This window comes from Cynara cardunculus, assembly GCF_001531365.2.
Source record: "Cynara cardunculus var. scolymus isolate 2C chromosome LG 12, CcrdV1, whole genome shotgun sequence".
Classification (NCBI taxonomy): Eukaryota; Viridiplantae; Streptophyta; class Magnoliopsida; order Asterales; family Asteraceae; genus Cynara; species Cynara cardunculus.
Window position 1 is genome coordinate 13,945,085 of NC_037539.1, and position 16,205 is coordinate 13,961,289.

The 16,205-nt window shown below is 37.3% G+C and overlaps 1 pseudogene; it reads left to right on the plus strand.

The window, feature by feature from the left end:
* LOC112523721 overlaps nt 1–3,291 on the plus strand; it is a 19,819-nt pseudogene extending 16,528 nt beyond the window's left edge.
* Nucleotides 3,292–16,205: the final 12,914 nt, after the last annotated feature.

Here is a 16,205-nt window from a genome sequence, read left to right on the forward strand (position 1 = left end):
CATACTAATCAATCTTTTAAAAAGATTGCAAGTTCTTCATTCTTTGCAGGTTAGGGTATTACGAAGTGACAATGGCACATAATTTAAAAATTCTGTGATCGAAGAATACCTGGCCTCTGTTGGCATCACACACAACTTCTCTGCCCCAAGGACCCCAAAACAAAATGGAGTAGTGGAAAGAAAGAACAGGTCGCTTGTCGAAGTTGCTCGAACGATGTTGAATGCTTCTGGGCTTCTATTATCGTTTTGGGCAGAAGCTGTTTCAACTGCCTGCTACACTCAAAACCGGTCCCTGGTGGTCAAGCGTTATGAGAAGACTCCCTATCAACTTCTATTCAATAGAAGGCCAAACATCAAGTTCTTCCACGTGTTTGGTTGCAAATGCTACGTACTTAACGACAGAGAGTCTCTGGGAAAATTTGAACCCAAAGGGGATGACGAATTCTTCATTGGCTACGCGTGGGATACCGCAGCATACAGAGCTTACATCCCCAAGACTCGAATTGTGGTTGTCAGCGCAAATGTAAGATTTGATAATTCTTTTCATGTGACAAAGGAAAAGTTCACAGAAGAGTTGAAAATTCAGGCCAACAGCCGGGTTGGCCCGGCTAGGAACCCATTTTGACCATCAACACTTAAATTATTCATAACGTTTCGCTCGGAACTCCGTTTTCTATGAGGTTTTCGTCTACACGCTCATAAAAAGATAATCTATAACATCCAACAACAATATTCCAGAAAGATCTCCCAAGAAAATTCGGTTTACGTATCTTTTCGACGTAAAATTTTCCCATATCCTCTAATATATTCTTTAAAAATAAAATTCTAAAACTTCAGACTCAAAACCCCCACTAAATCATAAGTTATATTTAACCTAATAATTAAATATACTAAGCAAATAATTGGGCATATTAGAAATTGGATGTTACATAGCGACACAAGTCTATGAGTTCCAGTGTTACTCTTACATTCACTAACAATCTATAAGTCAGTGAACATGCTTTCAGTTTCAATTTTCCTTCTTTTAATTTTTCTTAAACTTGTAACTTAAGAAAATTTTCTAAGTAAAGACTGACTCACTGAAAAAGATCCCAAAACAGTTAAAAGGGACATGGACTTTATATGTAACTTTTTCTTTCTATTATTTCTTAAGGCAACTTTCTTTATATTGCTTTGTTATCATCAAATAGGGGAAGATTGTTGATCCTCTCTCTCAGTGATTTGATGTTAATCGCCTTTACCTTATACGAAGTACTTATATTTCTGTCTTTCAGTTCTAGCGATCATCACTGAGTCTCTTCAGTGATCGCTGAGAACATGTAATGTAAATCCATCAGCGACTGCGATACTTCAAGAAGACAAAACTCACACCACAGAACCTTTAGTGAAAGTCGAAGACTGAAACTGAAGGTTAGAGACTGGCGGGTTCGTGATCTGAAGCGGCATTCAGTGATTACAACCTAGTCTATATATGTGTGAAGATTGCCCAAGCCTCAGCGAATGCTGAAGATACCTTCAGGGTTATTCCAGCATTCAGCGATCAAAAGAAGCTTGTTGAGCATGATTTTTTTTTTGTCTTGTCCTTCCACACACATAGGACAAACCCATAACCTTTCTAGAGCATAGTACTGTATGGAGCCGATTAGTTGATTCTACTACCCACCAACTCCATGAAAGGATGCCTGCTCATGAATAGGCCTTTGTACTATTCACTATAGCAAAGGACAAGTCTTTCTCTAAAGGCTTGACGCGTGTTCAAACCCTACTGTATTGCATTAAATATGTATTTAATGCAATGGGTATAAATAGATGTGTTCTATCTCCATGCAGAGATACTCTTACTCTTGAACCCTAACTCTTATGTTCATACATGAAAGAACACACATCTAAAGAACACACATCTAAAGAACACAATACGTTTATCTTCAAAAGCAAGTTAGAATCCCTTTTAAGTATTCTAAATAGTTCTTACCCAGAAAGAACTTACTTTCTTCTAAGTCTTAAACAACAAGTCATTTCTCTTTGCTAAGAACTTGTGTGTAACTTAGATTATTTAGATAGGTTATCTTTACCTTATCTTTCCACAAAACAATCTTGTAAAATATGTATTGATCATTCTTTATCAATATATATTTTAAATTTGAAAAGTTTGTTGTGTTTGTATTCATCTCCCCCTTCTACAAACTGTTTATACACATCTTGTTGACCCTAACGGGACCGACATTTTCAATAGTCCACGCATTGGTGACTCACAAATGCTTTTTGGTGGCAAAGTAGTTGTTTTTGGAGGAGATTTCAGATAAATTCTGCCCGTTATTCCCAACACAAGTAGACAAGACATTGTTATTGCGTCGTTACGTTAATCTTACATTTGGTAAAAATGCAAAGTCCTAAGGTTAACTAAGAACATGAGCTTAACTGTTGATAGTCAATCTTCTGAAATTGAACAGACATGGGTTTTTGCAAACTGGATTTTGGACTTAGGAGAAGGCAAGGTTGGTAGTGATAATGATGGTAAGGTAGTTGTTGATATACCTCATGATCTTTTCATTATCGATTCAATGGATCCTATATCAACATTAATTCAATTTGTCTATCCTTCAATTCTTGTAAACATCAAGAATTCATCTTACTTTCAGGAAAGAGGAATTCTTGCACCAAAACATGAAGTCGTTCAAGAAATAAATGAACGTTTGCTATCATTGTTCCTAGGAGACGAAAAGGAGTACTTAAGTTCAGATAGCCTATGGGAATTAGAGCAACTTCACGACCAGTTTGATAAAACTTTGTACTTTCATGATATCTTAAATGGTCTTAAATTATCAGGCTTACCAAACCATAAAATATTACTAAAAGTCGGTGTTCCAATCATGTTACTAAGGAATATTAGTCAGAAATCTGGATTATGTAATGAAACTAGACTACGGGTGTTATCTTTAGGAAACCGGGTTATAGAAGTAGAGATTATATCTGGAAGCAATATTGGAAGCCAGACTTTTATTCCAAGAATGTCTTTGACACCTATAAACAAAAGGATTTCATTCAAATTTCAAAGGAGATAATTTACAGTTGCAGTATGTTTTTCCATGACCATAAATAAAAGCCAAGGACAGTCATTATCGAAGGTTGGTTTATTTCTAAGACAACCGGTCTTCACTCATGGTCAGCTATATGTTGCTTTATCTAGAGTTAAAAGCAGGCAAAGTTTAAAAGTATGTTATAGATGATGATGGTATTATTAGCAATAGAACAAAGAATGTAGTATATAAAGAAGTATTTAGTAATTTATGATATGTGGTTGTTATTCTATTAATATTTTAACTATTTACCTTTGCCTAATTTCTTTTACGTTTTGTTATAAATTTTGTTTTACAAGTTCTTAATATTTACTCATATAATTATTAATTCTTTATAAAATGCATGCTGCTTTCATATAATTCTTGTAAAATACTCCATGTAATACACGGGTTCGAAAGTAGTATATATATATATATATATATAATATATATATATATATATTAGACGGGTACTCGCGTAATGCAGCGAGATACATCTCGATTTTAATGTTTTATTTTATTCYTTGTCTTTGTCGATGTTATAATACGATTTTATGTGTTTTTAAGAAATCAATAATGATTTTATTTTTGAATCAAATATAAATTTGAAAAAAAAAATATCAATGTTAATATCAAATCAGCTATTTAAAAGTTCTCATTTTTTATGTAATTTCTTTAATTTATTTTTCTTATTATAATTTAATTTAAGTTTAATAATATAAACATTTTATAATGATAATAGTTAAGTATTCTAATTATATTTTAGATTTTTTATATTTAAAATGAGATGTTTATCCTATATATTTGATTATGTTTATCTGTCAGTTAGTTACATGAATTCAGATATAAAGTTTTAATAAGTTGTACTTACGCACAATCTACTTGTAATCTTGAGTTTTAAGTAACATGCATTAATAAACAGTAGTTTATGCATAAAAAGTGGTTTTTAAGAGTTTTTGTCAAATGTTTTATAATATAGTATAGATATATACTTATTGAACCAAAAAGCACAAGGGTCATGGCCCCTAAAGGCCTATATGGCCTTCCACCTCTGGTTAGATCGCAAGAAAGACAAATTTATACAATATAGGAGATTTAGAGTAAGGGTCGTTTACCAACGCAAAAAATCTAACCAATAAGATAATTAAGAGTAATGACTTTTATGCTATAAACGTTTACTCAATTAGCATCGATAAAATGAAACTACATTTTATCTCTATTTATGTTACAACCCAACATATTAGAATTCAGGTAATGCTTTCAAACTAGCGATTTTGAGGAGGTCAAAAAGGACAAAAACTAGTCCTTTTTATCTTTTAATTTTTGTGCTTTTTCTTAGCATTATCGGTCATTTGACCTGCCAAAATTGGTCCTCCCCTTTTGAGCATAATGAAATGTAATTCACTTCTTTGATCAATTTTGTCTGAAATCACACATGTCTTGAATTTTGATTTCGATTATTGTTGCAAGTTTATAACCGATCTTTTTTTAAATTATCTGAATCAATAGGTATTTTTCTCCTTATTCCTGATACACCATTATAAGCTTCATAAAAAGTAAGAAATTTTCAGAATCTTTTTTTTAACTTTTAATTATAAAACAAAAACTGAAAATCATATCTATTTAATATTAAAAAAAGCGATTATAAGAATTTTGGATAAAATGATACATTCTTTAACTTTCGTTTATGATTCCTAATCCTCACATGACAAGAACTTCCCCTAATTTAGAAAAGAAAACCTTGATTTTAACAATCATAATACATAATATGCCTTTTATAATTATGTCTGATACAATAACACTTTTATTGTTAATATTCGTATATAATTCTTACATTGTTTTTGTTGGTCTCGTTAAGGTCTACAAGATGTGTATAACAGTTTGTCCCTTTTAACTGTTTTAGGATCTTTTTCAGTGAGTGGTCGGACTATTTCTAACACCTTCAGACTAATAAAATTGGGCCACAAAGCAAGTATACAATATGGCTCAATATCGTCTTTCCAAGTAATAAAGTGGTACAAGTACCGGATTATCGTCCACGAGGATTGTAGCAAAAGTTAAATAAGAGTCTAATAAAAGAAAAGATTTCAGATGACGAAAAAGAAGACTTCAGGTTGATTCTGAGTTAACAAAGATAATATAACAGAATAATAAAGGTAGCACTGTAAGACTTGGGGTGAAACATAAACACAAAATCCAGCAGACAAAGCTGTAGAAGAACTAGTTCCACCATCTATCTTGAAGGTATTCCTCTCAGACTTCACCTTTGCACTATATTATAGCTTAGCACCCGTATCTCTATGTGCTGTTCAGACCAGGGATAGTAGCAAAATGGTGTCTTCAAGATATATGGCTAAACAAATCTATTTGTTAAAAATACTCTTTCGAGCCGATTCCCATATCATTCAAGTTGGCGTGTTCAAGATAGTTCATCTCTGAATCTATCACACTTTGACACTTTTAGAGAGTGACCAACCCGTCGGGAGTTAAGTTTGAACATAAATGACAAGTCTCCTTGTCGGCAACTTTCTCAAGTCTACCTCTYWTATCATTCAAGTTGACGTGCTTATCAATGGCTTATCTCTAAATCCATGGCAATTTAACACTTTCAAAGTGATCAATCGTCAAGAAGTGTGCTTGGTTTTATAAAACTTGAATGAAATAATGGAACATTGTTACTGTGAAACAACGTCCACTTTCATTCGGTTTAACATTTCACCATTTACCCTACACCAGAGCTAATGGAATTAGCTACTCATTACGGAAAGTAAATGACATAAAGTAAAGACATGAATGTAAATGACTGAATATAAATGACGGAAAGTAAAGACGGAAAGTAAATGACRATAAAAGTAAATAAATAAATAACTGACAATGCTACAGCACCTCAAGATGAAGAACAATATTTAAAGAAAAACTTAAAAGCTTGCATAAAAATAAAACTACTAAGAGTTTAAATTGTTTAAGGAAAGGGATAAGGGATAAGAGAAGTTCAGGGATGATTTCTAAAGAGGCACCCATGGTCCCCTTTTATACACACAAGCCTAGACTAGAAGACAAAAACTTTGGAAAGGGAAATGTTCATGAAAGGACATAAAAGGAGACATCATCTCCATCACAAAAGGTCATCCACAAAGTCTTCTCATGTCCTTTTCACCAGTTGTTTGAGAGCAAAAATTTACGGTTCCTTAAGCTAAGATTTCCCCTCCTTGACCATGGTTGAACTATTAAGCACTTCTCCAAAAAGCCAAAGCCGAAGCGGATCAGGTCAATGCTGGTGGAATGCTGCAGCATCATAGTGTAGTATTTGTGAGTCAAAACTGTCATCCACCCCCAAATTGTTGTAAAAAAATCCATCACCACATTTAGCTCCAAACATAATAAATGGAAAATAAGGAAGTAAAAATGACTCAAGGTTGGGATAAATTAGGAAAATCTACCTATTAAACAAAGGAAAAAGGTACTTTAAGCATGTAATAAACCATGCTTATCAGTGAGTCAGTCCTTACTTAGAAAATTTTCTTAAGTTTAAGTCTAAGAAAAATTACAAGAAGGGAAACTGAAACTGAAAGCATATTCACTGACTTATAGATTGTCAGTGAATGTAAGAGTAACACTGGAACTCATAGACTTGTGTTCCTATTACTCTTTTCAGGGATCTTTTTCAGTGATGTACAAAAACACTTATATTAAATTCAAAAGAGATATTACAAGAGTTTCAGTACTTGTCTAAACTTACAAAATATAAGAATAATCATTGAAAGTAGACATAGGATATAATTTACAGTGCATGGACAATATTACAAAGGAAATAAACTAGTCTAAGTCGCTCAGCTTGATGTAACGTGGTACATTTTCTCCAAGCTCCTTTCGACGTAGAAACTCTCTTCTTATCTTTCGGTCCACCATTCTTCCTCTTAAGTCTTCATCTAGCCAGAACCTGAGATATACTAGGTGTTCCATAGGGAATAGATGTAACTCATACATTCTCTGAAATCTTACTTCACTGTCATAGTTAAGGAATATAAGTCCTAACTCAGTTTTGAAGTGCACAGTGTTGGGTACATAAGGGCCCTTCGCTGGAAATGTAAGATTCAACATAGAGATGTTTGGATTTTCATAATTCTCCAGGACTTCATCTAAGGAGAACTTTGTTTCATATTCGTTCCTCAAGGATGGTCCATCATTAGGACTTGAAGGTATTTTCTTTCTTCCTCCTTTCTTCGATGTTGGCCTTTCAGGGACTGCGACATACCTGGACACCTTCTTGATCAGCTCCTGATGATGTCTTCGATAATTGTCTTATGTCTGGATTTGGAGCGCTAAATGGCTTGTCTAATTTCCAGCCATTCGATGTAGCCATATTTGCCTAGACTGTAGGGGTACTCGGTCACGGCATCAAGTTTGTCTCTGGTGATGAGCATGGAGAGCAACATCCCACTGTCTTTTGATCGTCCGTTGATGCTGACGCTCTTAATTGGGTGAGGGATTATTCTCTTATTCATGTTTACTTCGCTCCAGCGCTTGTCTTGCTCAGCCAGCTTCAGGTTCTTCTCATGCTCAGCTTCTTCAAGAGATAGGAGATTAACTTGGGCTTGGACAATAGTCACCTTTTTTTTGGACTTTCTCTTGGGAAGAACTTTCTTAGGTAGAGACTTGGCCAACTTTAGGTTGTCCTCAATCTGCTTCCTTTGAAGTTCTAGTTCTTCCTCAGCTCTTAAGGCCTCGAGTCTTTCAACTTTGGTCAGGAAGTCGAACTTACCACCACTAGAGGTACGAAGAGGGATTTTTACTCTAGTCTGGTCGAGTGACTCCCTAAGCTGAGTCATCTGCTGGTCGGTGGGAGTGCTGGGGATAGGGTTCTCAGGGACCCATTCCAGTCGACCGCGGGTAGTAGAGGGTATCTCGAGTTGATACAAAGAAGTGATGACTACCTAAGAGGTAGACTCTTCAAATAAGGATTGAGAGGATTGAAACAATACCTTTAAGTTCCCTTCTTCAGCAACGCCTTTGCCGTTTGACTTAAGGCCCTGGTTCTTTTTGGGTGCAGACTTTTCTTTCCTTTGCTCCCCCTAGGATGCAGAACCCCTGAGGGAAACTTCTTTTGTGGCAGTTGGTGGATGCTGGAACTGGATGGTGACGTTATCTTCATCGTCATCATCGTTGTCGTCATCCAGATCCCTGTCGGAGTTAGTGAGATCAGGAGCCTCACCTTCTTCATCATCTTCGTCATCATCTTCATCTTCCATATCACCAGCTACAGGTGCAGAGGTGATGGGAAGGTCATTATCACGAGCTTCAGCTCGGATGGCATCAACGTCCTCAGCTATAACAGCTTTACTAGAGGTTGGAATATCGCAGACAGCCTCAGCTTCAGCTCTAGGTGCTTCAGCGTCATCGGTTGCTGGAACAGCAGGTTCAACAGATGGTCCAGCAGAGTTGGACCTTATCTCCCACTCTCTGGCAAAGGCTTGAGAGCATATGCCAGAGAATTGGTCTACACTGTGTATCTAGAGGACCATCATCTCTTCTAGCCACGACAGAGCGCTGGCTAGGCTAGTCGTCGCTTCGCATGCTTCATGAAGCTGAGCGCAGTCATCAGCGGTGAAAGAAGGAGGAGTCACTGGTGCTGGTTTGTGAAGAAGAACCAGGACTTATTGTAAAATCTCCACCTGCTCAAGAGACTGAGCTTGTGCTTCATCAGCCCCGCTTGCGAGAGCAGCTATGGCTTCAGTATTAGCTCTTACAGTCTCTTGGAGAGAGGAGAGCAGGCTCTTGATGTCTTGGACTTCAACCTTGACAACTGAGAGGTCCGCAACAATGTCTTTCTTACGAGGCATTTCCTTATGGACTTCCTTTATCTTTATTAGGACAGTCTCAACAGCTAGGAGGATGAGCTTGACATCCATCATCATGTTGTACTCTTCTTCGTCTTGGTTCATGGCTTGAGCCTCAAATGGACCTGAAAAGGAAGGAGAGTGAGCAAGAATAAGCTCTGGATTAGAAGAAACGAAAGGGTAGGAAGATGGAATACCTGAGGGGTCATCAGCAATATCCGAAGGATTATCGTTGGTATGCTCCATGGTGCACTTGTGAGGATGAGCACCAGTATACTGAGTAGTCTTGAGAGGAGCTACCTTAGGTCCAGTGGTGTGTGTCTCATCATTAGGGAGGACAGTCACTGATGGATCATGGACATGTGTAGCGGCCAATGATGGAGGGGAGGAGAAGATGGCTAAGAGAGTTTGTGAGTGTTCAGCTGTGGCGGCGCTGATATTCACACCTTCAGTGATGTGAGTCATTGAGACAGTTTGATAGGTGCTACTAATACGATAATGATGTCAGGGATCACTGAAGAGCTTGGGAAGCTAGCAGAAAGTGCCTCGGGGGTAAGGCTTGTTTCAATAGCTGAGACTTGTTGAAAGGTCACAGCCAGAGATGTGGTTATCCCCTTTTTGGCCTTTTTGGCTCTCCAAGGAGAACCAAGAGTTGGTTGTGAAGGACGTTTGGAAGAAGTGGTGGTGGTGGCTGGGTTAGACTTGGGTGGGATTTCCCTTCTTGCAACTGTCGAAGGAAAGAAAATTTTCTCCACCTGTCGACCGTTTTTGTCCTCTTCTTGCACCAATTCAGCAGTCATCCAGAACCGCTGAAGGGCCTCTCTAACCATGACAGGTTCATGGTTGAGATCATAGGCGAGTGGGGACATCCTGAGGAAGGCAACATCATCCTCGTAAATGGTTTTGTTTGTGGGAATGTCGAACAAGGCAATATGGTTATTTGCCTTGAAGGAGACGTCTTCCACGGAGAAGTTCTTGTTCTTGGCAGCCATTTTCTATTTTTCGTAAGGAAATAAGAAGGAAAAACAATTTATATTAGTAGTCCAAGATACATTGTGATCTTTTTAAGTTTTCGAACAATAAAACTTTTTTTGAAAAATCCAATCAAGCAAGAAAAACGAAAATTTTATTTTATTCTTCACGTCCCCCCCTTTTCCGCCGACTCTTTGGCCTTAAGAACGCTGGTTTTAAGATATGCCAAATTCCACCAAGTATACAAATGGAACCTAACCATACATTATTTTTTTGGAAATCAAAAAAAGGATGAGTATTTTTTTATGTGGAAGTATCAACGTAATTTCATAGAGTCAATCGGTCACAAATGAGATATTAGGGTTTTCCAAGTAGATTAGTGTTTTGAAACAAGATTATAACTAAGAATAAGAATGTGTTATTAATCTTTCTGTTTGTGTTTTAAAAGAACACCGTTCTTAAAATCTCAAACATGTGTTTCATAGAAAGGAGAAGAACAATTCTAAGTTTAAACAAATAAATGTGTATCGACCTTAGAGTAGTTGAGAAGAAGGTCGAAGGATTCGAGTTCTTAGTGTTCTTGCTTGCAAAGTTCTTTTGGCAGAGTTTCGTCAAAGATTTTTGTAAGCGTAAATAAAATATGAGGGAAGAGATCCCATGTTTATAGGTAGGAGGAGAGAGAAGCAAAGTAGGAGAGAGGAAAAATACGACGGTTGAGGAAAGACCATGGTGAGAAATATGGCACGTTCTCATCCATGATTGGATGGAAGATAAAGTAGGTCACGTGTGTGTTAGACCTTTTTGTGAGTCTCAAAGCGTTTCATATTGGTAACAGAGAATGTCGTCATTAAGACGATTCATTAACTATTTCTTTTAAAACGAAAAGGTTTAAAAAATTTGAAGAGTCACATTCAGTGATAGGAAGATCACTAAATAAACCTTTTAAAACATTTAATCACTGAAGAAGAAAATCTTCAGTGATGGTTTTGTTTTAAGAACTGAAAATAACTTAGAAGAGTATATTTTCATAAAGACTTCAGTATCAGTGATAAAAGAATCACTGAAACTGACATTTAAAAACTTTTTAATCATTGAAGGTAGAAAGGTTCAGTGATCATTTTGATTTTAAGAAATGATAAGTATAAAAGAGATATACTTACATAAAAATGTTCAGCGAACAAAAGAATCACTGAAACAAAATTTTAAAACGTTTTGATCACAAAAGAAAGAAAAGCTTCAGTGATAGTTTTAGGTTTTAAGAAAAAGAACAAGTATACATACCTTAGAGAAAGTATATACATTTACTCAAGAGTTCAGTGATAGAGATAGAGCACTGAATCATTTCACTTACTGATTGATGCGTATAGCTGAAAAAAATAATTCTTCAGCGTTTAGCATACCAGTTCGCTGATCAGGATGTTAAATCTTGTCTCATCAAGAGGCTTGGTGAAAAGGTCAGCGAGCTGATAATTAGTTGGAACAAAGATAAGTTCAATGTCACCATTCAAACATGATCTCTGATAAAATGATATCTGATCTCTATATGTTTGGTCTTGGAGTGAAGTACAGGGTTGTTTGCAATTGCAATAACACTGGTGCTATCACAATAGATAGGAATCTTTGAGAACTGAAGATCGTAGTCTTTCAGCTGGTTTTTCAACCAAAGAACTTGGGCACAGCAACTTCCAGCGGCTACATATTCAGTTTCAGCGGTTGATGTGGATATTTAGTTTTGCTTCTTACTCGTCCAACTCACTAACTTTCCACCTAGAAGCTGACAGCCTTCAGTGGTGCTTTTTCTATCGATCTTGCAACCTGCAAAATCACTATTTGAATAACCTATTAGGTCAAAACCTGAACCCTTAAGGTACCAGAGACCCAAGTTAGGAGTTCCCTTTAGGTATCTAAAAATGCATTTTACACCGATCAGATGGATTCCTTAGGTTGAAATTGATATCGTGCACGTAAGTAGTAGTAGAATACATGATATCTGGTCGACTAGCTGTGAGATACAGCAGGGAGCCGATCATTCCTTTATAAACAATTACGTTTACAAGCTTTCCATTTGGATCCTTGTTAAGAGAGAGTGGAGGAGCCATTGGAGTCTTCATAGATGATCTATTTGATAAATCAAACTTCTTCAGCATCTCGCGAACATACTTACTTTGACCGATAAAGATGCTTTTATCTGATTGCTTGATCTAGAGACCTAAAAAGAAGGTTAGTTCTCCCATCATACTCATCTGGTATTCTTTCTTCATGCGATCAGCGAATCGAAAACATAAAGATGGATTAGTGGAACCAAAAATAATATCATCGACATAAATTTGGACTAGAATGATATGACCTTTAACTTTCCTAAGAAATAAGGTCTGGTCAATCTTTCCACGAACAAATTTCTCAAAGATGAGAAATGAGGAGAGGGTATCATACCAGACATGGGGAGCCTGTTTTAACCCATAAAGAGCTTTATCCAAAAGATAGACATGGTTTGGATACTTAGTGTCAAGAAATCTTGGAGGTTGTTCAACATAAACTTCCTCTTGAAGTTTTCCATTAAGGAAAGCGTTCTTTACATCCATTTGGTAGATTTTGAAGTCTCTATGGGCAGCAAAGGCTAGGAAGATTGGAATTGCTTCGAGTCTAGCCATTGATGCAAAGGTTTCATCATAGTCGATTCCTTCTTCTTGTCTATAACCCTGAGCAACAAGTCTAGCCTTGTTACGAGTTACCACACCTTTTTCATCTAACTTGTTCTAGACTTGTTGCGAGTTACCACACCTTTTTCATCTAACTTGTTGTGATAGACCCTTTTGGTCAGATGGACGTGGGACAAGGTACCATACTTTGTTCCTATCAAACTCAATGAGCTCCTCTTGCATGGCAATGACCCAACTAGGGCCTGATATGGCATCACTGATTTTCTTGAGTTCAGCTAAAAAAAGAAAGTTGACAAAGAGACAGATATTACCTAGACCACGACGAGTCTTAATACCTGCACCTGGATCATCAAGAATTTGATGAATTTGATGGTCTTTAGTCCATCACTGAGCTGGTAGAGGATTATCATATGAGTGGAGGAGTTTAGGAACAATGGATGAGGCTTCAGTTGCAGTGTCTTCAGCGATTGGAACAATTGCTAAAGGAGCCTCATATTCAGCGACTGAAATAGATTCAGATGTTGAAGGCTTTTCATTCACTGATTGATTAGTGTTTGAAGTAGAAGGAGGAACATAGCTAATGGGCACAACAACAATCTCTGAAGAAGACACGTTGGTGTGACTAGTTGCAACTGGAATGATTAATGGTTAATCTTCAGCTTCTAGGGCTTCAGTGTTGAGAGGAACGTTGAAGGAAGCATCAGGTTGTCCATAATGAGAGAATATCCAGTTTTCTAATTCATCTTCATCATTTAAGATGGGTTTTGAATTAGCTGACTGAGATTCATCAAAAGTGACATGAATAGTTTCTTCTATCGTCTGTTAGCGTTTATTGAATACTCTGAAGGCTTTGGATACTAAAGAATATCCAAGAAAGATTCCTTTTTCAGCTTTGGGATCGAACTTTCCTTGTTTATCACGGTTGTTGAAAATATAACACGTGCAACCAAAGATATATAGAAAGCTGATAGAGGGCTTTCTGCCATGGAAAAGTTCATAGGTTGTCTTCTTGAATCTCTTAACGATCAGCGACCTATTTTGAGTGAAACAAGCGGTGTTGACAGCTTCAGACCAAAAAAGAGTAGGGAGATGGCATTCGTTGAGCATTGATTGAGCAGCCTCAATGATTGTTCGATTTCTCCTTTCAACAACCCCATTTTGCTGAGGAGTTCTCGCAAAAGAAAAGTTTTGAGAAATTCCCTTGTTCTCAAAGAAGTTATCCATAGTACTGTTTTTGAATTCAGTACCATGGTCACTCCTAATAGATCGTATTTTAATGTTGTTAAGCACTTCTATTTTCTTGATGAATGATATGATGTCTTCAGGTGCTTCATTTTTGGATCTGAGAAAGAAGACCTATGTGTACCTGGAATACTCATCAACAATGACAAGTGTATACTTCTTTCCAGCAATAGATTGCACATTAACAGGATCAAAGAGATCCATGTGTAGTAGCTGAATAGGCGATATCACTGAAGAGATTTGCTTTGACTTAAAGCTAGCTCTTGTTTGTTTTCCTTTCTCACACGTTGAGCAAAAAGATTCCTTTGTAAATGAGTGTTGAGGAAGACCAGTGACAAGATCATTTCTAGACAACTCACTGAGTGTCTTGAAGTTAAGGTGAGAAAGCCATTTGTGCCACAGCCAGTTGATGTATGACGAGACTTTAGAGAAGAAACAACTACACTCAATGATAGAAGAATCCATATTGATGATATAGACATTCTCTAGACGAGAACCGGTCAAGGCAACCTTATCATCTTTGTCATAGACATAGCATGAATTCTTGGAGAACTTCACTATGTAGTCTTTATCACACAGCTGACTGATGCTGAGAAGATTGTGCTTCAGTCCTTCAATGTATGCAACACAGATGTCTGAATGTGGTTGCACTATTGGTTAATATACCAAAACCTCTGGTATATCCTTTTCCATTACCTCCAAAGGTCACGAAAGGTCCTCTTTCTTCCTTGTTTATAATGAGCAAAGATTTATCTCCGATCATGTGCATTGAGCATCCACTATCTAGATACCATATGTCTTTGAATTCCTGCACAAAGGAATAGTTTAAAAATGCTTTTGGTACCCATCTATTTGGGTCCAACAATGATAGAGGCTTCATCTACTAAGGCTGAAGAACCAGGATCAGCAAATGGCTTCACTGAACCTGGAGAGGTTTTAGTGGAAATAGAAACAACCTCTGACGCTAAAGAGATAGAGTCAGTGGGTGTCTTCACTAAGACTGATGAAGAGGCTTTAGTGAAGGGAACTACAACATTAGATACTAAAGGCTTATCCTCAGTAGTTGTCTTCACTGAGCCTGAAGAGGAGGCACTAGTAGTTTTCTTCACCTTGGTTGCTTTAACAGCCTTAGTGGTTGATTTCGCTTTGGTTGATTTCTCAGCCTTAGCCACTTTCTTGCCCTTGGCTGGTGGACCAGCCTTGGCCGTAGAAGGACACTTACTGGCAATGTGTGTAGTTTCACCACAGTGTTTACACTTCCTATAGTTGAAGGTAGCTTTAGCACCAGGAAGTACCAGATTTGAAAAGGGACCAACTTCAAGGATTCCCTTCTCATTAGTTCTAGGAGGAACTTTTAAGGATTTGAAGTCCTTAGGTGAAGCATTCACCTTGAGCTGAGACTTAGATTTCTTAGTCCCTGAAGAAGAAGAAGATTTACAAGCTGAAGGAATAGATTTAGATCTATTTGATTTGTTAGTCTTCTTGGGAAAAGGTTCTTTGACAATAAATTTACCCTTGTCTTTGCAACCTGAACTCAAACGAGTTAAGATGACTTTCAGTGAAAGAAGACTGAGAGGAAGAAGTTTCAGGAATGGAAGAGACCAAGGTACCAAACTTGAGCATGGACCTGTTAGTGACACTGTCTTCCTGATCATAGGAAAATCCTAGACCAGTCTTTATCTTGGCAGGGATCTAAGCGTTAATGATCTTTGAGGCCTTGATAGAGGCTTTGCACCATCCTTCTATGGTAGCCTTCTCAGCCTTGAGTTCAGCAATTGCTTGCTCACGCTCAGCTATAGCCTGTTCGCGTTTGACAGTGATGGTTTGATTCACAATGACTTGATCCTTAAGATTTTCTTCAACCTTAGTCAGCTCTTTGATCTTTGAATGACAAATATTCAAGTGTTCTTGAAGATCAAGATTAAGCATTTATGCTTTAGACTTGCCATTCAGGGCATTGTAAAGGTCCACCGTCAGCGTGTCTAATGCTGATAGTCTAGAAGAAGAAGAAGAATAAAAAGAAGAAGAAGAGAGTTCATTCAGGAAACATACCTGAGCAGGTGAGGATGATGAGGGATCATCAAAAGTTGATGTCTTTGAAGCATCTTCTTTGACATCTTTGGCCCTTAAGTAGAGATAGGCCATATTTTCTTTATCAGATGAATTAGCCCAGTCGTGCTCTTCAGCAACAAGACCCTTAGCCTTTGGCTGGAAGTTCTTCATCTTCTTATACTTCTCCTTCAGTTTCAGGTATTTTTCATTCTTAGTTCTGAAGGAGGATGAGGTTTTTGAAGATGGCGTCACAGCCTTTTTAGACCTGCATTCAACAGCAAAGTGACATTTGCGGTGACAGTTGTAGCAGATCTGTTAGGACCTGTAGATTCAGCTTGGTATTTAATCACTTACTCTGGATGAACTCTTAGAACGATTACAGTGCA